Here is an 18,323-nt window from a genome sequence, read left to right as displayed (position 1 = left end):
TCAATGAGAGACTTACCTAATGGCATTTTTGAGAAGCACCTTCATAAATTGTTAGTTGATAAGTGTGTTTATAGTGTTAAGGAATTTCAATGAATATAGTAAATCTCCTCATCCCCATGTATTGTCCAAACCCATCACTTCCTGTAAAAATTACGCTATTTGAAGGAAATAAAAATTCAATATTGTGTATTCCTCAAACTGTTAAACTGTATGCAAAAGATTCAGATTCGTATAACACAGAGTGTGTACAGGGTTACTTACCAGTTCCAAGTGCACCACATCAATTTCACAGTTATAAAGCAAATTTCTAGCAATAAGGTGGTAAGCTATTAAATATGATGTAGAACTTGAAATGTAATACTGTCTATTTCAACATATGTTGGTTAACAACAAGTCAAATACTAAAATACTGGGATTTATTATAACGCTAGTATCATCTCCAAGTAGTACCAATTCTTCTTCTTGAATGTTACATGGAAGGCCAATCACATACATAAGGAATAGGAGAGGACCTAAAATTGAACCCTGTGGGACTCTCTTGCAATTTCTTCCCAGCCAGTAAAATTGTCTACCCTTTCATCAGTGTTTGAATTATTCAGCACAACTTTTTGCATTCTGCTTAAGTATGATTCAAGCCATTTGCATCTAAAGCCATCAATTCCATAAAACTTGAGTTTTTGTAAGCATGTAACATGATCTGCACCCTCAAAGAACTTAGACAGATCTCACAAAATTCCAGCTAGGGGTATTTTATAATTTAAGGCTTGTAAAACTTGAAAAGTGAAGGCATAAATATCATTCTCAGTCAAGCAACACTTCTGGAATCCAAATTGTGATCTACTATGCAAATTGTTTCTACTTAAATGTAAGATTACTATTGAGTAGATTATTTCATGAATATTTTTGAAAAATTAAGGAAATTGTACAATAATTATTTAAGTCTTTCTTGTCACCTTCCTTTTGAGGAGGATGAACAACTGCTTATTTTACTCTGTGTGGAACATGCCAGTGATGCATTACATACATCACCAAGTACATTACTTATTTATTTAGGACAACGTTTCATAAATCTGTTTGAAATTCCATCAACACTATAAGAGCTGCTTGGTTTTTTAGAATTTTTATGATTGTATTAATTTCAGTAAGAATGTTAGTGCTACTTCAAGTTGATTAAAATGTTGGGGAGCAACATTTTTAGTATGTCCTCTTACTTCTTCAACTGAACCATTTAATACTATTTTTGCTGCTACATTTAGAATATGATTACTGAAAGTTCTCACAACTTGTGAATTATTAGTCACAACATGGCCATTTAGTTAATTTTTTATCGTATCACGTACACTGATTGGGTGTCTTGCCTCCTGTTTGACAGTACCCCATTCAGTTGTAATTTTATCTTCTGCATTATTAATTTCTGTCAGGATGTACATTCTTCTTGACATTTTAATGTCTTTCCTTAAAATATTACAATAGTTTTTGTAGCACGCAAGTAATGTTGGATCTTAACTTTTCCTTAGTTATCCATGACTTACTTCTTTTTTTGATGAATTTCCTGAATAAATTTTTTAGGATATAACTTTAAAATATGGACACAAATTTACTGTAGAATAAATTATATCTGACATTAGAATCTCTATCTATATATACCTCATCCCATACCACTTCTTTTAACTTACTCTTAAAACATTGTATCCTGTTCTCATTAACTTTCTTTGTTTGAGCCTGCCTCAGTGCTGTAAGGTGCTATATTGTTTATTTCTATTAATTGTTTCAGCCTGAGAACTGCCAAGAATTACACACATCGAAAAAAGTTTTGCATCACCCCAGTTCCCAGGACTCCTGAAGACAGATGTTGACTGTGGATATTGTATCACAGACACAGTGCCTTTGACTGTTCAGAGATGTCACTAAACCTGCCGAAAGATGTAAGAAACCACGCATGAGCAGCGCCAATTAGACAGAGGGGATCCAATGGCCAATCAGTTCCAGTCATTCCACCAGGAAGGAGTTACACAGCTCGTGGTGTCTGTAGTTCAACCACACCTAGATGGTCAATACCGTGGTTCGATCGCGTCTGCGTTGTTACTTTGTGGCAGAAAGGGCTCTCAACAAGGGAAGTGTCCAGGTGCTTTGGAGTGAACCAAAGCGCTGTTGTTTGGACATGGAGGAGATACAGAGAGACAGCAAATGTTGATGACATGCCTCGTTCAGGCTGCCCAAGGACTACTACTGCAGTGGATGACCGCTGCCTATTGACTATGGCTCGGAAGAACCCTGAAGCAATGCCACCATGTTGAATAATGCTCCTTGTGGAGCGACAGGACATCGTGTTACAACTCAAACTGTGTGCAATAGGCTGCATAATGACCAACTTCACTCCCTACGTCCATGGCCAGTCCCATCTTTACAACCACGACACCATGCAGTGTGGAACAGATGGGCCCAACAAGATGCCGAATGGACCACTCAGAATTGGCGTCACGTTATCTTCACTGATGAGTGTCGCATATGCCTTCAACCAGGCAATCATCAGAGACGTGTTTGGAGGCAACCCGGTCAGGCTGAACACCTTAGACATGGTGTCCAGCAAGTGCAGCAAGGTGGAGATTCCCTGCTGTTTTGGGGTGGCATTATGTGGGGCCAATGTACACCACTGGTGGTCATGGAAGGCACTGTAATGGTTGTACAATACATGACTGCCATCCTCTGACCAATAGTGCAACCATATCGGCAGCATATTGGCAAGGCATTCATCTTCACGGATGACAATTTGCAACCCCATCATTCACATGTTGTGAATGACTTCCTTCAGGATAATGACATTGCTCGACTAGAGTGACCAGCATGTTCTCAACATATGAACCGTATTGAACATGCCTGGGATAGATTGAAAAGGTCTGTTTATGAACAATGTGACCTATCAACCACTCTGAAGGATCTACGTCGAATCGCCATTGAGGCGTGGGACAATCTGGACCAACAGTGCCTTGATGAACTTGTGGATAGTATGCCACGATGCATACAGGCATGCATCAATGCAAGACGATGTGCTGCTGGGTATTAGAGGTATTGGTGTGAACAGCAATCTGGTCAACCAATTCTGAAGGCCTCACTGTATGGTGGTACAACATGCAATGTGTAGTTTTTATGAGCAATAAAAAGGGCAGAAATGATGTTTATGTTGATCTCTATTTCAATTTTCTGTACAGGTTCTGTAACTCTCGGAATTGAGGTGATGCAAAACTTTTCTTGATGTGTGTGTATTATCACCAAGAGTCCTGGTGTCTTGCTGCAAACAAGTTGGAATATTGATTAAAATTCTTCTGTGTATTATGCTGCATCATTGCTAAAAACTAACAACAATAATAATAAACTAAAACCGATGTTTTGGCCGAATTGCAACTTCCTTCCTCAGGGCACAACTGGTTTTGCATGGGGATAGGTGCTTCTATTTATTACAGATTATTGATGTCTGATGTCACTGTTGTAAAACTTTTAATTGGGCCTCTAATATGATTGGCTAGTCATGCCATAAGGGAAGATGGAAAGAAAGAGGCTATTCGTGGATGTCTATGTCGTCAACAATTGGTATCTTGCCATTTCTGAATGTGGAAGTATACAGAGATGCCAAAGGTAAACTGGGACACAAAGTGTACCTGAAACCAATGCACACTAATTGGTACCGGCACAGGGAGAGCCACCACCACCCAGCTCAAAAGTATTCTGTTCTGCATATGTTAGCTGCCCGAACCTACTGGATAAGTGATGAAAATAACATCAAAGAAGAATTAAAGGAGCTACAACACACGTCTCATGCCAACGGCTATGATGACAACATCATAAGAAAAGTAACTAAAACCAAAGGGAGCAGAACACGAGAAGAAGGCAAAGAAGAGAAGCTTCCACTGGTACACTTACCATATGTAAAAGGTGTCAGTGAATGGCTAGGCAACGTCCTTGGCCGACGAGGTTTCAAACCGATTTTTTGAAGCAGTCACAGGATCCATGAAATGATAGGTTCCACCAAGGATGTAGTCAACAATCTTAACACTGCAGGTGTTTATGAACTATGGTGTGACTGCAGAGCTGCCTACATAGGACAAACAGGGAGAGCTGTCAGCTTACGAGTAGCAGAACACGAACACTATGTACGATTACAACAACAACATAAATCAGCGGTAGTGGAACACTACCATGACTGTGGACAACCTATCAGGTTCCAGGAAACCTTAGTACTGGCGAAAGAATTGTGAATGCGGGAACGCAAAATAAGGGAGGCAATCGAAATTATTAAGCAGCCTGACAACATCAACAGAGAAGATGGCTACAAACTCCCAGCATCCTGGCTGCCAGCCATGCCAGTCCAATGGTCTGTGAGCGGTCATGGGGCAGAAGCTACACAGGACATGGACGTATCTGCACAAACAGCGGTAGAGCAACTGTCAGTCCACTTTCAAGCACACCAGGAGGAAAACTTGCCAACCAGAAGCCAAACGCTGATTGGCGGACAGTTACCAATCATTGACGACATGGACATCCACGAATAGCCTCTTTCTTTCCATCTTCTCTTACGTCATGACTAGCCAATCATATTAGACGGCCAATTAAAAGTTTTACAACAGTGACATCAGACATCGATAGTGTGTAATAAATACAAGCACCTATCCCCATGCAAAACCAATCGTGGCCTGAGGAAGGCCACTGAAATTTGGCCAAAACATCGGTTTTAGTTTATTATTGTTGTTAGTGTTTAGCAATGATGCGGCACAATACTCAGAAGAATTTTAATTACTATGACACCGGCTGCGGAAGCCTACTATAAGTTGGAATATTATCTACTAAAATTAGTAATAACTTTATCTTATAACTCTTCCATTTGGTCCATGTTTGCATTGAAAAACAACAATATTGGAATTGAGTCCGCTTTGATGCAAAACACCTTGTTATTTATTAATTTATTTATTTCCAAAACCAGTTTTGGTGAAAAATATTACCATCATCAGTGGCTTTTTTAAAATCTATAACATGCAGAAAATAGCATAGTTACACAAACACGCAGGAACTGAATATAATCAAACAAATTGCTGTTGAAATTGACTACAAAACAGATATTATAAACAAACTCAACAACAAGGTAAAAACAAAACATAAAAATAGTGGCCAGCCACGCAAGAGCACAACCGAAGGATCTGAAAACCCAGAGGCAGTACACACAGACAACACAGGAGACCACACCACATCAGGAAAACAGAGACAGATGGTACACACTAACATACAATAACTAAATATGACATAGAATAGTAAACATCTTAAAAAAGCAAGGGGGTCCCAATAACATTTGGAACAAACAACACAGTTCGGAAAAGGCTAAGACCAGACAAAAAACATCAAACAAATTCAGCAACACTGGAATATATGAACTCACATGCAACTCCTGTCAGGCCCAATACATAGGATAAACAAGCAGAAACTTCTGAATGAGGTACACAGAGCACATGAGAGCTCCAAAGAGTGACTACACACATTCAACTTTCAAAGAACACCTAATGAACAAAAACCATAACCCCACTAATATGGGAAACGATCTACACATTCTGAAACACAGCAACAGTCTATGCCAACAACTAACAATAGAAGAAAATTACTACATGCAAAAGGCTATAATTGAAGGGAAAATGTAATAAACGAAAAGACAACAATTTGCAACAGCACACTCTTTACCGCTCTGAGAGAACTGACCAAGGGCACAGAACAGAAAGCACACACATGCAAAAGAACCACTTCCCAATTACACACAGAGACATAAATAAGGAACAGAAGTAGTTGTAACTTCCGCTTAAGTTTTCACAGCCTTCTTGCAACACGCGATACACCTCTCGTGACATGCGGGAACAGCAAGGTGGTGTAATGTTCTTGACCATGAAGAAAGTGTGAAAGTTTTGTTTTTCTGTGTATAGAATCAGCTACATGATGTCCAATGGATGTGAGTACATGAATAACTAAGTAACAGCCCAGTATACACCAAAACTATATTCCAAAACACCACTGCAACACTAAGTGTATTATAATGCTGACATGCTAAGTTCACCTTTTAGTATTTGTTTACTAACAGCTGCTCACACAGTTGCAGATGAGATGATGTATACTAATAAAAAACAGCAACAGAAGAAAGCACAGAAAATATGCCGCAAACAGTGACCATAATTCTTAAAAACATACCGTAACGTACAATAAATAAGGTAGTATGAAAGTATCATTAGAAAACTATATTTCAAAAAAATAACAGTAAAAATGTAATAATGTGTTGCTGTGTTGGTATAACTATGCTATTTTCTGCATGTTCTACATTTTAAAAACCCACTGATGATGGTGATATTTGTCACAGAAACTAATTTGGGAAATTAATAAGTAAACAAATAACAAGGTGTTTCGCATCAAGGTGGACTCAGTTCTGATATTATTATTTTACTGAAATTAGGTTTGAATACCCAAATGATGATCCTAGTTCATTTTTTTCTGTCTATATCTTTCAAGAAATCTACATCAAAATCTCCACAAACTACTAACTGTGTCTTCTTGTTTGACTGGCAGGTCAGTAACACATCTAGATTTCTCATAAATAGTTGAAAGTTTTCAAGATGGGATTTGTAGACTGTTACAATTACCAGAGAGGTATTCTGCATCAACAACTCACAAGCACTTGCTTCTAGGTTCTGATTTTCATTATGTCCTGATCTAACTCCACACGAAAATGATGCTAGTCTATAATCCTGACATTTAACTTCTCCAACCCTATGGGTACATGGTGCTCACAGTGGCACAGAAATCTATCACTTCCAAATTTTCCAGACCTCCTAGACATATAAAAGCTCATCTATCTTGTTTTTAGCTCCCTAATTTGGTGATGAAACAAATTAATTTTATTTTTCTGGAAAATTTTACATGTATTATTGTCCTGTTCTGTTCGAATTTCTTTCAAGACTGACCATCTACATCCTGACTCTAACCTAAAAATATGTGCCCATATGGCTCGCTACATTCACCCCATAAAACATCAACCTACAGTGCTGACATGTTTCTCCCATACTAACCAACCTACAGCAACGTTCAAATTTTTCACATATGATGCTAGTTTTATAGTAGGCTAAAAAAGCACAACAGCTTTAAACTGTAATACAGTAATAATTAGAGAAAACTTATCTTTTGATGAGCTGCACAGCTAGCTTGTATGTGGCATGTGGACGTATAACATGAGAATGTAAACGCTACACAGATATTTGTTGAACGTGAGTTTTAGGTAGCAGAAGAGACAAAATGAATGATAACTAAAAAGCACAGTATTTTTAACAACAATCTTAAACTGGCACTACCAGAAAACTATGAAAAGTACTGTACTGTACCCCAATGTACAGCTTTTGGATGTTAACACCAGAACATGAACATCCACAGAGACTCAATGAACCCAAGTTTTAAATCACAGATTACACAACACAAATGAAATTAAGGAACCATGTTATTTTTAACAGCAATATTAATCATACACTATCCGCAAATTATCGCTAGCTTGTATTCAAAATGACATGTAGCATTCCACAGCTGCTGGTGCTAATCTCAGAATGCTTGGAGAGTGTGATCGTCCACCATGATTGGCGTGACAACTAACAACAGTATGTGAAAAACTGTGTTTCATGTACAAAACAAGCTGACTGGAAGCTAATAAGCCTTTTGAAATGGTTGAGATGGATATCCCGGTGGCTTTTCTACAAACACCTACAGAGAACCACTATATTCTCATGATAAAAGTCCCTTTTTTGCAATATGTGGGATGGTAGCTATCCTGAATCAGGAAGTCAACAAAGTGGTGCAGGCAATGGTGAATAACTCATTGCTAAAGTTTGGTTTTCCAGAAATGATAATTAGAGATCAGGGAACCAATTTTATGTCAGAACTAATGAAACAGTTGTGTCATTTATGACATATTCATAATTTAAGACAAGTGGATTAAATCTGCTGAAGAATGTAAGAACAGAGAGGGTGCATCAGACAATAGTGAAAATACTAAGGCACCATGAAAATAGCCATCACATGATTGGGATACTGTAATGCCATATGCTGTCGCTGCTTGTCACTCTATCTGTGAAATTAGAGGCCTATCACTGTATGAAGTTATGTATGGCAAAAAATATGGTCATTATTTGAGATTTTTAAACCTAGGGTAGGAAAGGAAGGTGACCCAGTGAAAAATTTTTCTAGGATGTTATGAGGAAAGTGGAATCAGGTACAGAAAGGCAATAGGAAGGCCCTCGAATGTCAAGAGCAAATGGGACTGCACAATGCAAAGCTACCCAAGTAAATTCTAGAGCAGTGGGTGGTGTTAACAAGCCTATACACCCCAAAGGATAAAACAAAGACATTCATCATTCAGAATCAAAGTCTGCATCAATTAATTAAAATGATCTCACTGGTGAATGTTGAACTATGGCTGTTTTGATGTGTACAATGGTTATACACACTGGATGTATCCACTCTTCTCAGGTTGCTCTAGATTACTTTTATCATTACCTGTGCCACCACTGAAAAAGTGGGGAGGAGACAGTATGAGGAAACTATGTGCAAATTGCTCTATAGTTTACGGCCGTAAAAGTTATAGTGTATTAGAATTTTGGAGTTGTTACGCGCATTTTTTTTTTGTATCTCATTCCACACACCATGGTAATGAGAGCATGTGAAGGAGACAATGTACAAATGATGAATGGTTTTTGAGTATTTAATTGTATTCTTCTGTAAGAGGATTTGTTTTTATGTATGTGCATGTGTTTTGCTTGAGAAACTACAGGAGTCTCTTAGAGTGGGAGTGGTTACACCCCTGTGTGTTTACAGATGGACAGAAAAGTGTGGTTTGATAAGTACAATGTTTATTTAGGTGTTACAATGTGAGAATGAGCTTTGTTCTGGTAAGTTAACAGTTTTGGGGGTATCTATATATCTGTCTGTCTATCTATCTAGTAAGCATCCATTGTATCAAATCTTTTACATAGGATACAACCTATTTTGTACATTAATACGCAGTTTCAAACACATGGTATATTACAGTAAAATTTATTCAATACCATAAACAATTTTAAACAATGAAAACTCCAGGTAGGAATACTGACAATGTAGGGAAAGGTTGATTGCTGTTTACCATAAAGATAATATGCTAAGTTGCAGATACGGACAATTAAAAGACACTTACACATAAGCATTTTGCAACAAAATTTGTCAAAAAAAGAGAAACACACACCATACATTCACAGAAGCAAGCATACCTCACACACAAATGACTGCCAACTCTGGCAGCTCGGGCTGGAATGCCAAATGTATCCTGGCCCAAGCTGCCAGAGTTGGCAGTCTTGTGTTGGTGAGGTGTGCTTGCTTGTATGTATGAATGAATGGTGTCTGTTTCTCTTTTTCTGGCAAAGGCTGTGACCGAAAGCTTATGTGTATGTGTCTTTTAATTGTGCCTGTCTGCAACTTAGGGTGTTATCTTTATGGTAAGTAGCATTCTATCTTTCCCTACAAGGTTGATAAGTAATTTTTAGCATGTAATATGTTACAATAAAACAGATAAGTATAATACAGGAAAATAATAGTTTGATATAATTATCATAGAAGAGGCAGTCAAATGAAAAAGTGACAGATGGAAAAAAGTAAGTCTGTTTACTACTTCAAAAGTACTCACCATAACTGCTAGTACATTTATTTCCTTGTGAGACAAGATGGTCAACATCCTCACAGAAAAATGATTGCAGTCACCTATAGAACCATGATTGTAGCCTGATGTGCACCTCTTCATCCAAAACAAATTGATGACCAGAAATGTCTTTCTTCAAGACTCCAAAAATATGGAAGTCACATGGGGAGAGATCAGGACTGGATGGTGGATATATCAGGACTTCCCAGTGAAACTACTGCAACATACTCAAAATAATTGCAGCAATATGTGGGCCGCCACTATCGAGGTTCTTAGGTAACTGCAAATATTTTTCCATGAAGGCATTGACAGTCTTGTCTCACCATGAGATAAATGTATTAACATTTATGGAAATTACTTTTTAAAATAAACAGTATACTTACTTGTTGCCATCTCTCTCATTTTCATTTGATGTCACCTTATACAGTAGACACCAAAACAATTTTAGATACATAAGAGAGAAGGAAATAATTTTAATTTATGACAATGTGTTTTTAGAGCAATTTTTAATTTTTGTATTTCTTTTACTGTCTTGAAATTTTCTGTGAAGCTTTTTTCCAGTTTGCAGTGGTCCATTTTGTCTGAGAGTTGTGTTTGCATGCACACTGTGAAGATCCAGTTTTTGTCTGGACTGTGTGACTTGTACATACTACGATGTTTTTAGCTTCTGAAATTTTTTTTATGTAAGTAAACACCTCAATAATGTACAAACATTTTCAGTCACCCTTGTGACCCCCTTTTGTGCTTGGAACAGCATTTGCTTATTGGTGACATGCTCCAAAAAATTATTCCATAACAAAACAGTGATTCTGTTTGAGCATAATATAGATTTTTAATGTTTCTTTTGTTGTGCACCTAGCAAGCCTTTTTGTTGCCATGGCATATAGTGGGCGTTAATGGATGTTTATTGTGTATGTTATGAAGGTGCATGCAACAGCTTTCTCTCTGTTAACAACAAGACTGTTAGTGGTGAAGCATTCAGCAGTGTGTGAGGCACAATTTTGTGTTTCATATGGTAGTTCTGCAACAATTTTGCCTTTTATCAGTACATTTGTGTCATCCACAAATTTTATATATTTCAGAGAGTTGCTGGATGACTTTAGGTTAATGATAAATATCAAGAGAACCACTGGGTCCAAAAGAGAACCTGGGGGCACAGTGTACATAGTTTATTTTCTTTTAGAATGGTAGGTGTTGTGTACATAATTCCGCGTAGTCAGTGCGTACACAACTTTCCCACTAGAGCACGCCCCACTAAGCACAACAGCGCAGGCGCAGTGCTCGTCCATCTCCGCACTACGAGATGGCGCTGTCTTAGAGATGGACAAAGTTCTGCTTCTGCCGATCCGCGTATTAATATGTAATGCAGCCAATGAGATTGCTGCTAATGTAGAACCTTTTCTCCTTGCGGATCGCACTCGCACAGTGATACCTGAACACGTGAGGTATTACAACAAGTGTACATACCTCTGATTAGTCAGTCTGGATTAGTCTGCATTAGTCTACATTTGTCTGTACCAGTCTATAGTCAAGTTTCAGTCTGTGCCTAATAAGATTATCATATTCCTGTACATAGCCATGAAGAGAAATGTATAGACACTTTCTCAAGTATGAGATATGTGAGAATAAGATTAACGTACCAAGACCAAAGGAACTTCAGATTGTCAATTGTAAATAGCATCCAGAATCAAGTTAAGTAAGGTTTATGATTATTATTATTTTAATAAATGTGTGTAAAAATTAATCAAGTACTGTTTAAAGTTGGTCACCGTCAATCTGCTACTCTAAGCGTGCAAGTGGCATTTCTATCGTCTGACCTAATGGCAGAAGATAAACACGCCACGATAAGACCACGAGACATATTGCTGACACTCGCCTACTTCGCTAGAGTGACAAGTCAAATAATCTGATGGTGTGTGTACCGAAGGTCATACAGTACACACACCACAGTAGGTATACATAATGTTCTCTTCTTGAAGAGTGTTTTCTGCTATCTTCTCTCTGCTTCTACAGTATGATACTGCCCATTCATAAGCCAGTCCAGTAATTCCTATGTACTCCAATTTTTTTAAGCCGTAACTTGTGGTCTATCAAATTAAAGCAGAGGCATGTACCAAGCCTGAGTGGCCTGCACAGGACCGTAGTCTTGACTGCTGGGTGAGCCTTAAATCGCACTGCATGGTCAGCTGGTCAAGCTGTATGGGGGGGGTGTGCCGGGCCAAGAGGTGTCCTGCCGGAACCTGAGTCTGCTTTGACACACGTCCGACTCGGCTGTTCAACAAGTCACATCTGCTGGACGCTAAAAATTTGTGAGCATGAAACGAAATATCTGTGGCCCATTAACATGCAATTTCTTAATTCACACAGTATTTACTGACACAGTACTTCACCTCTAGTCTCACATTAAAATAACTTACGGCTGTAACATCAGAAACGAGATGTTTACTTAAATATCCACCATTGCCCGCAATTGTTAAGGCAAGTTACGGCTAATGTGCGTGTGAAAAATCTCTGTACCTTACTAATTAGTGACTTTTTGTAATACTAACCAAAGTATTTAACAATTTTGATTGACTCACACAGATGTAAGATGCTTATACCACAGCAGAATCATTCCCATGTTGTATGAAGTTCATCTTTCTCTCAAGAGGTACACTTTTCCCTAGGCAAAGTCTGGCTTCCCATTGTGGCTTACTAGACAAACATTTCATTAAAAAATCTACAGTTTAAATTTATTACTTCATGGGCCAAACAGAAATCTGTGTAATGTAGAAGATCATATCAAATTTTTCATTAAAAGCCTTGCAATTTGGGAAATCTGTCCAAATACCAATCAAACTATGTACTTCAATACTCTTTATGATTTCCTAGTACAAATTGATCTTGCTTCACACGAAAATGTCAAGAACAAAATTAAGGAATATTTGATGGGATTTGGAAAAATTTCAAGGACTATTTTCCACCTATATCCAGTAATAACAACAGGATTCGCAGTCACTTGGAAAACACAGTAATTTTGGAATCAACATGAAGGGGTACTCAAAACTTCCAGTGACTAAGTTACAGAAAATAAATCTTTGCCCCCAGTAGGTTTCTGGTTAAGCTTAGACGCAGTTTCCAGTGCTATCAAATAAAACGGTAACAAGTTTATTGCCTATCTCATCCACATATCTGTGTGAAAAGGCTTTTCCTTCTTACACATATATAAAAAATAAATCCAGAAACAAACTTCACAGCGAAAGTAATTGCAGTCTGTCTTTACCTTCTGTGGTTCCTGATTTCAAAGTTATGTTATATGCAAAGCAAGTGGATCCCACTCAATGAATTCCAAGGAAGGCTGAGCCAGTTAATTCTATAATGAAAACTTGTAGATTAATAGAAAAGTGCAAAATACTTTAATATTGCATACTAGTCCTGCTCATTGTGCAAAAACTTCATCAGTCCTTTTGATGTCATACTGGTGAAATGTAAAGTGTTGTAAAAACATTAGGACTATTAAACTATTTGCTTTGAATTCAATTACTTCCGTGTTACAGTAAGTACTTTTTTGACATTATGCATTATTTTTCTTTGTAAAAGAAAGCATATCAAACCTTCATGATTCTCATGGGAGTGCAGATGATTCAGAAAGCAACTCCACTTGCATGTGATCAGTCAATCCCCCCTCACCAGCACTGTCCCTTTTTCTGTTGAACCAAGCCCTGTTGACACGTGCGCTTGGCCAGGTACTCAAATGAGCTGCAGCCACAGACAGTGCATCATGGCTCACATACTCCATCACTGGTGCACTTGAGCTGAACTACCCACACTACGGGCAACAGGATGGAGTGTTCATCTGCAAATTGGCTTGTGTGGGTAAAGGTGGGGCGATGCATGGCTTTACATCAAAGGCTTTTGTGAGGTCCAGGAATATTTCCAACATATGTTCCTTACGATCTACTGCGGTCAAGGTATCATGCACAAAGTCATGTGTCTTGTTAGTTGAGTGCTTTCAGGTATTTATTTTGTTATGTTTATCAATGAATGTCAGATGACAGAGACTGTTGTTCATCTGTGTGTATGTAGTCTGCAGGAAGTATATTAATTAGTATTTTCAGGTTGCATCACTGTGATCACAGCTGTGGCACACAGTATTTTTATTTCTGAAAGTAGAATAAGCAGGGGAAAGAGAATTCCTTATAAAGTTTTTGGAGAAGTGACTGAAATGGAAGGAAATTTTGTTGTAAATAATTGTGTGTAGGCTTAGGAAGGGCATAGAATAATGAGAGAGGAAGTAACACACAGTGAATGGTTTTTGTTTAATATTGATCTAGAATGATCCTGACAGCCACCAGGATGTGTGAAGTAGAATTGTTTTTAGAATGGAGGTAGTGGAAGGATGCCCATAGGACATCCTTGTACTGCAAGCTTATTTCCAGAAAGTAGGTAGAGGGTATGTATACTCAGTATATAATCCAGTGGTAGTTTTTGCAAACTGCTACAAGCAAGGATTATCTGAGGGAGTGCTTTGAGCTGCAGGGCAGTGGAGTATTAATAAATTGTATGACATGTGACATTTTGGAGCCAACTTAAATCATACACCAAATATTTTGGAAAGTAGTTCTGCCATTACACAAAATTTTAAAACACAAATCACACACACCTCTTTATCAGTTAAAATAGAGGGGAGATCTGTGGGAAATCAGGTGTCAGGTCGTCACACAAAACACACTCAATTAAAAAATGTCATATCAACAGCTGTATTCCACATCTTTAATACGCTGGTGGCCTCTTGCACTGTAAGAAAAAGCCACTTATTAATGGGCAAACAAGGAGCACTGTACAGGACTCCTCACCATGGACGTAATACTGTTTATTGCAAAGGTGAATGCTGTTACACTCAAAACACTCCTCTGAGGGATGCCATTCCCCTGCAAAAAATAGTCAAACAGGACATTAATAACCATGTGACCCTGTATCTAAACTACTTTTCTGAGAGGGAGGGCTATATGAAAGTTGGGAGATGTCCACTTGTACAGCTGCAGCAAATTGTTATGCCTGCAGGTAGTATTGTAGGCCTTTTCCAAATTGAAGAATACACTGACCAGGTGGTGCTTATGTAGGAAACCTGGTTAAATGCTGCTCCTAACATGGTCAGGTCTTTGAGTGTTGAGTGATACCTCCTGAAGCCTCATTGGAAGTGACTTAGTAATGAATTTGTTTTCAGAACCCACACTAGGCACCTCCCTGACCATATGCTCCTGTGTATTTCCTATGCATCTAGTGATAATTAAGTTATGATATCTACTGGGGTATGTATGATCCTTTACTGGTCATAAATTTGGGATTAAAAGGCTTCTTTCAACTACTCTGAAAATACTCCTGTCACTCAAATTTCATTAAGAACCTGCAGGAGGATGTCCTTTGAATGCTAGTCAACTGATTGTCCATGCTGAATGTTATTAGGTTGTGGGCACACACAGAATTATGAGCTACTGGAACACTGAATCCAACTCCCAAGGAGAGAGAGGATGATTGTAATACTCCATGTTGGTATAACAGAAATCCAATAAACCCTCTCCTGTATTACCTGATAGTGACAGAAAGTTGAACCCTGGCTATACTCAGCCACAAAGTTCTTACGAGAGTCCACCTTTGTCTGAGCTATGTATCCTGGCGATATTAGGAGGTATCCCTGCTCTCATACAGCTATTATTTGTGTTTTTGAGTTCCGCTTGAAAATCCACCAAATGGCTTCCCGTACTTTATTTGTGAGTGTAGATGTATTAATGGAGTCCAGGAACCCTTATTTAGACTACTTCTTACTTGCTCAAATCATCCTCTTCACCATTGCCCCAACCACCAAAAATGTTGCAAGATTCTCACCCACACGACACCAACTGAACCACCACACAGTCACCCTCCTGGCCCCAAGTGAAGAATGACACTCATCATTCCACCAACAAATAATCTCTTGCATTGGACTGGTACTTTAAGCACACAAAGAAATAAAGATTAAAAAATTAGAGTGTGCTTGAACTTTGCGTGTACAGTGTGCAATGATTACCACTACAACATGGGCAGTTAAATCATAGCATCTCAAGTGGAAGATAACACTGCCTTCAGAAGCTTTCACATCGTACTATGTCGCCAGATCATCATGGCTTGACTTAGAATTCTGAGGTGCTGTAAGTTATTTTAGCACCTTAAGTGTGACATAGTCAATATGGTAGCAGCTGGCCAGTGGCCAGGTTTTGTGTCATAGACTATACCTTGAGCATGTAAATTGTTGAAATGTTGTTTATGAAGTGTTTATGGATGTAATTTTGACTTTTTAACATTTGTTGTAATGATTATCTCACTTAAAAAAGTAAAATTTCCCCAAAATATTGTTATGCATCCATTATAGAAAGAAAATGTGTGAAGTGGCTTAGCGTTTTCTCATAAAAATTACACACTGAATTATATCTGCTAGAAAATCAACTAAGAAAAATGTTGAGAACATAAAAAGGGTCATAGAAGTGAAATAATACTCAATGATATGTTTTGTAACGTACATAAAGAATTTTATTATCACATCTAATGGACAGTGGGACCTGACAGAACATTAGGCACACTTCTTCCCTTTTAATAGAATGTTTCAGTCACTCAGATACATACCAATGCTGTCTGGCATCAAGTAATTAAAATATTTATTCCCTCTCAACACAGAATACCTACAGCCTGACTCGATGGTACTCAGTATGCTTTGAAATGACACCGAGTTGGGTATGATGTCCAGCTAATATCACTGATATTCTGTTGGCTACAAAAAAAAAAGTGTTTCTGCTGGCCATTAGAGTACATCTTTATGAAGCAGATATATCACAGGCAGCATGTCTCTGACATGGTGTCCTACCACCAGAATTTCCCCATCATGATGGTAGGTGTAAAACTAATGTACCAGGTGGTTATAATTACACTGATGGTGTTCCTCATGCTGCACTGAAGGCTGTATATATCGGAGGACACTGAAACATTGTAGATATGTTCATTAACTGGTTTGTTCACAGACTATGGGGAAAAGTTAATAGTTCCACTTTTTGCCACCAGGTGAAAATATGGTGCTATAAGCATTCAGAATGCAAAATGTTTCCTGTTTTGATGTCAGTACACTGTTTGTCACTTGACGACACATGGTGATTTATACTGTGAAGTGACTGTTAGTGTGAATGGTTAAGATAGTTGACATTTTCTGCATGAAACACAATGGCTGCTAAGAAGAAAGTCTGTGCACTGCTGATAATGTTGTTTAATCAGAATGGCAGTAATAGCACCACTGCTCAAATCTCAAATTCTGCAGCCAGTGCTTGAGCTGTGTCATGGGAATTGTCTCCACCTGGTCAACAGTTAACATGATTTTGCAGTGCATTCTACACTGGTATCCCCACAAGATTTAGAATGTGAAATACATTAAGCCCCAAGATAGGCTACAATGCAGTGACTTTGCCCTCCAATTTCTGGCATGCATAGAAAAGGGTGACATATGGCCGGGGAATATTCTTTGAATGGATGAGGCAGATTTTACTCTGTACAGTGAAATGAATGCACAGAACTGTCATGTATGCAGTTCTACTCTATTGCACGTTGGACATGAACATCCACTGCAATCAGCTTATGTGACTCTGTGGTTTGGTTTCACAAGCTTCTTAATCCTCAGGCCATTTATCTTTGAGGAGTGACACCTGGTGGGCCTGTTAGGTGTACAGCGACATCTGCACATTATAAGGACCTCCTTTTGCAACACTTGATTCCAGCTTTGCAAGAATACCACTGTGTACATATTACTATTTTCATGAAAGATGGGGCAACAACACCACATGTCACTTGTCAGTTGAAAGATTTGCTTTGAGAAACCTTCAGTAATGACTGCATTATCTTTAGGCAATCTCAAGATGGGTGGCCTTCCATACTCCTGACCTAAATTCATGTGACTTGTGGTTGTGGGGAGATCTGAAAGATCGTGTCTATCAGTGATGTATTCAAGCTCTTCCTGATATGAAGGATAGCATATGATGACATACCACTCAGATTGCAATGGATATGCTGGGACCAACGGTTGACCATGCCATGTTGCAGGTGCAGCATGTTGCCAAGTTGGGAGATCATTGTGAACACATGTAACCTGTGACCATATCCTAATAAACATGCCAGAACCACTGTTATCATGTGTTTGGTCATTCCTCCCATTTTATAACTGCTGACAGCACCATATTTTCACCTGGTGGCACAAAGTGGAACTATTATTTTTCCACATACTCCGCAAGTGCACCAATTACTGAACATACCTACGATGTTTCAGCATCATGTGATGCATACAGTCCCCACTGCAGCACTCTGAACACCATCAGTTTAATTATAACCACATGGTATCAATAAACAACATCCACAGAATGTCTAACTTCCTTTAGATCTTGGCACTATTGTCTAATCACATCTTCACTACAGCTGGGTCCCTCTCCTTCTGGGGTCTGAGTGACCTACTTATCCTTTTCCTCCAGCCCCTCTCACCTTCCTGAGGAGGTTACTATTAATTCTGAAAGCTATGCAGTGTGTTGTTTTTAATTTTATA

General features: G+C 38.5%; 1 protein-coding gene across 3 annotated transcripts in view; it reads right to left on the bottom strand.

The window, feature by feature from the left end:
- The window catches only part of LOC126184668 (muscle calcium channel subunit alpha-1-like), a 601,154-nt gene that overhangs the window by 258,246 nt on the left and 324,585 nt on the right, over window positions 1-18,323 (bottom strand). The window lies entirely within an intron of this gene.

The sequence above is a fragment of the Schistocerca cancellata genome, chromosome 4, assembly GCF_023864275.1.
Source record: "Schistocerca cancellata isolate TAMUIC-IGC-003103 chromosome 4, iqSchCanc2.1, whole genome shotgun sequence".
NCBI classification, from domain to species: Eukaryota; Metazoa; Arthropoda; class Insecta; order Orthoptera; family Acrididae; genus Schistocerca; species Schistocerca cancellata.
The sequence above is the reverse complement of the archived record's forward strand: the minus strand, read 5'-3'. Positions and strand labels throughout refer to the sequence as shown.